Here is a 6,212-nt window from a genome sequence, read left to right on the forward strand (position 1 = left end):
TGCTACACTGAACTCATCCTATGCTTCCAAAAGCAATAAAGATGTTCATACTCCAAAACATCTCTCTCACTGGTCCTTGTGCAGAGAATGTGCTCTTGCTTACACTATCTGCCCAGACTACACAAGTCTGAAATCTCTGGTTGGAAGCCAGAAGAGTAGGAGCTTGTGGAAAACTAGCCCCTGAAGCAAAAGCAGGTGGGAAGACAGGCTGTGGTCAAATATAGGCGAAGTTTAAGATTAAATGACAAAGCTGAAAGTGCAGGGGCCTTAAAACCTTAAAGGGGCAAACCCAAGTGCAAAGCTGGAAAAATTTAATAAGGAAAAGGTCATGCTTCCTATACCAGGTATTTAATCTATCTGTAAAATGGTGCTGGACAGTGATTCCTGGCTCAGTGCTTCTTTGGAGGATTCAGGACTTAACTTTCATGAGTTTTCCCATAAACCCAGACTTTATAAGGCTAGAGTCCAACAAAATGTAACATTACAGCCTGTTCATTGTAGGTGTGCATTTTAGAAATTAAGAAACTATTTCTCTTAGGTCAACTAATAGGTTGGTTTCAAATGTTTTGGGTAGCACTTTTTCATGTGTTCTTTGGCAAACTTCCTAATTTTAAGACTTTGTTAATGAAAAGCAGTACAACCATGCAAGGGAGAACTAAAAACAGCATATGTAATTTTATATAACCAGGCTTATCCTAGCACATCAGGTCACCTTAACCCCTCAGCGAGTAAGGACTAGCTCAACTACTGAGATATTTCCATTCATTATCGTCTCATTTCTTGAATGACTGAGGTATCTGTGACCAAGAGCCAATTGCCACTGCAGGCCATTAATCATCAGCATTGCTTAACGCCAAGAACTGGAGTGAATCTGCCTAGGCTGTTTTATCTAAGTTTCTCTACAAGATGCACATAAATGAATAGCTGGCCCCACAAGGGAAGGCCAGTCTTGGATAGGCTCGGAATCAACTGTATATTAAGCTTCACAAAAAGCACCTGCCAACAAAATGGGGTATTTTATGTAGTTTATTTGTAACTTTTCTAAGTTTTAGCATTAAAACACAAATTCAAATATCATATATAATATTTTATATTTCATATCATACACACTATTGAAAACTAGACAAAGTTTTCACTGTATCAAGAGGTCAGTTATGACAGTGTTTTGAAAAAGTTGATGTGTATCAAAAACTGCAGCCCGTCATGTGGCCAATGAGCTTATATTTTAAGTCTAATCAATATAAAATATATGTTTTCCAAAATAAATACTACTTCCCTTATGTAAGAATGTTTTTATTTTTAATAAAGAACTATGTCAGTCAAGTGTATCTAGGCTTTTATACTTTCAGAGAACCTTATGAGACAAAGTCACACTGGAAAGGAAATGCAATTTGCTCAAAACAGACCTCAAAGATTATAAAAACTAATTTCATCTAAATGGGTAAAAATTATATGAGATGAATTTTGGCTTAATAATGAAACACTGTCCTGATAGTCAGATGTCCTAAAACAGAAGGCAGTACCTTGGCAAAGAGAAAAAGTGGGATCAAGGAAATGTAGGGAAGTTAAAGCTTGAGTAGATGAAATCACCATAAGTTCCCAGTGCAGAAATTAATGACTTCTAAGAAAGTAGATACCTAAAATTTAAATTTAGGTTTTGCCCTGAAATTTAATTTTAGGCGTTATCATCTCCTCCATTATTTCAAATCTTTAACAAAGACAGCTCTACAAAGAATTTGAGAGGGTGAAAAATCTGAATAGTGCCCACCCCCACAACAGGACAATAGGATGCAGAGAGAGGGACCCCACATGGACAAGCACAATGCAGAGTGGAAATGAAGACTTCGGAGACAGTGGAAACTAAAAAGAAATATGTTTCCCAGAATTCACAACAGATATTAGGAGCTAATCAAAAAGGGAAGATTTAAACCAAATTTTCTTTGGATTTCAGAAGACAGTGTGAGTCCAGAATATACCTGGGCTACCATTTATTTATCCAAAATTTATTGAGCACCTACTCTGTGCCAGCCACTCTTCTCTAGGTTTTGGGGATAAGGTATAGCCAGTGATTAGAATGGCTAAGGGTGTACAGTGAGTGGGGAAACACAGTAGGAGATGGAGATGGAGAGGTAACAGGGGCAGATTATAGGGCCTTGTCGGCCACTTAAAGGACTTGGTTGGTGAGATGGGAGTCACTGAGTGAGATAGGAAGGCATTGGAGAGTTTTAAATGGAGGAGTAACATGATCTGGCTGACATTTTACCAGACTTCTGTCCAAGGTGCTTGAAATAGTCTCAAGGGAATGAGGGGGGAGACAGGCAGAACGCCATGAAGGCCACTAGAATCCTCCAGGTGAGAGAGATGGTGGCAGGATGGATGTTTGCAGAGGGGGTGGTGAGAAATGACAGAGTGTAGATATATTTCGAAGGTAAAAGGTCAGGTCAAGGTGCCAAATCGGAAGTAGGGAGCAAGAGAAAGGGAAAATTCTAAGGTTTTAAAACTGAGCAGCTGCAACAATGGAAATCAATTCAGATTTCTAAATCAGAGACTTTTTACCCAACCTTTAAACTCTAGGGAGACACAGAATTGAAAATGTACAAGTGAGCATTAGACTATCCAAGAATTTTCCAGCCACATTCAGCCTGTTTTCTTCTCCATTCTCATCCTGCCATTTCATCTTTTATGAAACATAAAAGAAAGGCAAGGTTTCTCCATTTTTAGTCTGCTAAGAGGTATGGCTCAACAGTTTTTACCAGTACTTGAAGTGCCAATAATAACATTTCACAAGTGTTTTTCATTAAGTATAACTAACATCTTATTTTGATTTTAAATAACTTTTGAGTAGATTTTCATTATTTGCAATTTTCTCCTTTGGAGAAAAGCTGGCTCTTGTTATGAACAGTCTATAAATTTCCAAGTTCCTTGGACAATGATTAAGGTGGCTCTGAAAACAGGACCATAAGTCTGATCCTGAGTGGATCAGACATTAATTCTGAGTGGAGAGAGAAAAAGGCACGGGAGAAAGTTGTAAACAGGAGACTGGAGTTAATTTTTAGCTATGCAAGTCCATCCACCCAGGACACAGTAATCTCTGAGCCTGGTTTCCCATGTGCATACTTAAAGAGTGAAAAAAAATGTATCACAGGTTTGACATTAAAAAAATAGTCTTATTTTGCAAATGAAAGTATTTAATGAAAATACTTTGATATTACCCATGTCTAGGGTATAGAGAATGGGGGAAAAGTAAGTATACAGTTGGTCATATGGAAAATAATACAACAATTAATAAATAATATGAGTAAACTGTTTTACGTATTCACAACTATAAACTACTTTTGCCCCACCCTGTATTTTCACGAAGCAATAAAGGTGAAGTGTGGTCAGAGAAAAGTAATGGTCACTGCCGGCCAGCTTCAACCGGACAAGCACTAGGATTTGCTTCCTTTTGGAGAAATATGGTCATTTTTAGCCATGATTAAATCTTACAGCTCCCACAGGGTTGTGCTCAGAATCACGTGGTGCTGTGCCCACTCCCTCCCTCGGGAAGATGGGTGCAGGCCTTGCCTGCTGACTTCAGCCAGGCTCCTACCAGCTCCACCCCAGCCCCAATCAGGAGAAATTGGACCCATCAGTAGTAAACTCTAGCTCTTACATATAAAATTGCCTGAGCTACGTTCCATTTCTTACTAATTTTTTAAAAGAAAATGACAGAAAGCATCTGTCTGCAGCTTTCAGGGCAAAGACAAAGAAGATTCACATTCCTGTTTGATACCATAGGGTGTAATAAAATCCAAAAAGATTTCAGACTTCTAGGATTGGTATGTTCAGAAACTTTCTATTTCTCAGTTTTGTGGTCTGTCAGACACAAACAGAACAAAGTAAAGAGAACGATCTCCAGTTGAGGAATGAAAATACAACAGAACTCATTAGGCTGCTTCTGTACAGTGAATGTTATCTGTGTAATTAAAACGGAATAAGAACTACCTTCTTTCATGGAAATTATAAAGATGAAAGATCAGTTATTTTCCATGGGGGATTCAGAATGACTCTATCCTTCTATACCCTTAATTATTAACCCCTCTACTTAACATGCATACCATGTGACCCTAACACAGAACTATCTAGAAATTTTGCAATTTTGTAGGTTTTGTTTTTTAAAGATTCTAAAACCCCAGTTCTATCTCTTGAGACGGTTTTAATGTGCCGTTTAATTAGAGGCAGGAAAATGATCTTAATTTTAGACTCTAAAATAATTATTAAATTCCCTTCCCATTTGGACATTATATGGCTTTCTGCTTTGTTTTAAAATAAAATATAACTGATTACCACAGCTAAATTTTATTACTATAACTTTCCTGAAAAATGATTTCTAAAATTTTAAAATTTCTCAATTTCAAAAAAAAATTACAGTTGGAATTAAGTTGGGTTTTACTATTAATGCAATGAAAATGGTTTATTATCTAGCAATTTACCTCTTTCAAAATATATTGATTATTAATACATATTATAACAGTCTACTTTTTTAGTTGGATACTTCCGGCTACACATAATACAAAATCTGACTTAAAGTGGTTTGTTTAAACATCTTTATCGTTTGTTAGCAGTAGGCTGGACAAGGCGGCCCCAGGGCTGCGCCACGACGGCAGGAGGACCCAGGCCCCGTCCCCAAGGCTGCATCCTTCCCTGATTTTTCACACTCAGATCTGCCACAGCCGGTTGGCGACCGCCACACGTAAGTCTCAACAGCAGAGAGAACACTTCCTCATAGCCCTCTGTCCTTTCAGGATGGACAATCTCTCCTACAAGCTCGGAAAGGCTTTCCCTTTCATACCACTGGCTGGAACTGGACTTCATGTCCCCAAACCAATCAGAGCAGTGAAAAACGAGATGGCCGTGATGCCATTAAAACAGGCGTGACTAACCCCCGGCCCTGGCCACACTGTCACTCCGACCGCCTCAGGATTCTTTTGGAGAGGAAAGAGTAAGAACACCCAGCAGTGTCTGCCATACATACCATGTGCTAAATACTATATACATATTTTTTTACATCTTTCAAAAAAAGCACAACATAGTACATATAATTCACAAATGAAGAAACTGAGGCTTCAAGAAATCCAATGATGATACTGCTCATACAGGCGAGCCAGCGCTAAAGCCCGCCTGGCCAGCAGCCTGTACTGCAGCTGTGCAGTCGCGGATACACCCACACCACCAGGAAAACAAACAGGCTCCTCTACACACTAATATGTTTTTGTTCCTGCAAAGAAAAGCTCTCTCTGAAGTTCAGGTGACAGGGACCATCAGTTCCAGAGAAGAGAAAATATGACCCCTTCCAGACTCTCCATAAACTGGTGCCGTGTGCCTTGAGACCAGAACAGGTGATATGTCATAGGTGGCATCTTGTTGGTGATTTGAGAACCTCGTAATTGTTTATTGACTTAGGCCCAGCTTCACTTCACTTCTACTTTAGGAGAAACTATTTTTCTATAATTTAGTGGTAAGTGATTTTTGAATAATGAGAACTCTGAGAGAGGAAAGAGGAAGTTATATGAAGCAAGTCAAATAATTGAAGATGTTCACAACGTAAGTCATTTTTCTCCAGAAATAGCACCTGCTGGATTCCCTTTTTTTCTTAGGTGGGGGAAAAAAATAACAAAAAACAAGGTCTTTGTTGTTTTAGCATATTGATGCTTAAGTATGAAGTGGCAGAGAAGGTGCTGTTCATAAAAGTAGGCAGTAGCAAAATTTAATATTCTCCACAAGATGCTAATTATATTTTTCTGTTGATATAGTCTTACTGAAATTTCCTATTATGTGCCTTATTTTCTGTGTGCAATCTTCCATCAAGGAAAATTATATGGCCATCATTCTATGTTTTTAGATAATGTTTTAGGGCAAATGTTTATTTTAAGAATAAGTTTAATCCTGGTTACTAATGAAAATATACTTATATTGATAAGTGAGTAGAAGTGAAAAAGAAATGGCACGGTGGCGCCATACTCCCAGCAGAGCTTTGAACTTGCTAATGGATGTTGTTGAGCGGTAGCTCTTCATGTCATATTCCCCTTTCCTTATGGAACTCGTAAAAACTGTTTTAAGGAAACAGTTTATTTTGGCATTGGTGACACAGAGGTTAACAGCAGAAATGTGTTCTATATATTTCATTTAATAGCCACACAATTGGCCTGCCCCGGATGCCTTCACGTCTACTT

Source organism: Pteronotus mesoamericanus, unplaced genomic scaffold (genome assembly GCF_021234165.1).
Source record: "Pteronotus mesoamericanus isolate MK-2021 breed Mesoamerican mustached bat unplaced genomic scaffold, CSHL_Meso_final contig_32, whole genome shotgun sequence".
Taxonomy (NCBI): Eukaryota; Metazoa; Chordata; class Mammalia; order Chiroptera; family Mormoopidae; genus Pteronotus; species Pteronotus mesoamericanus.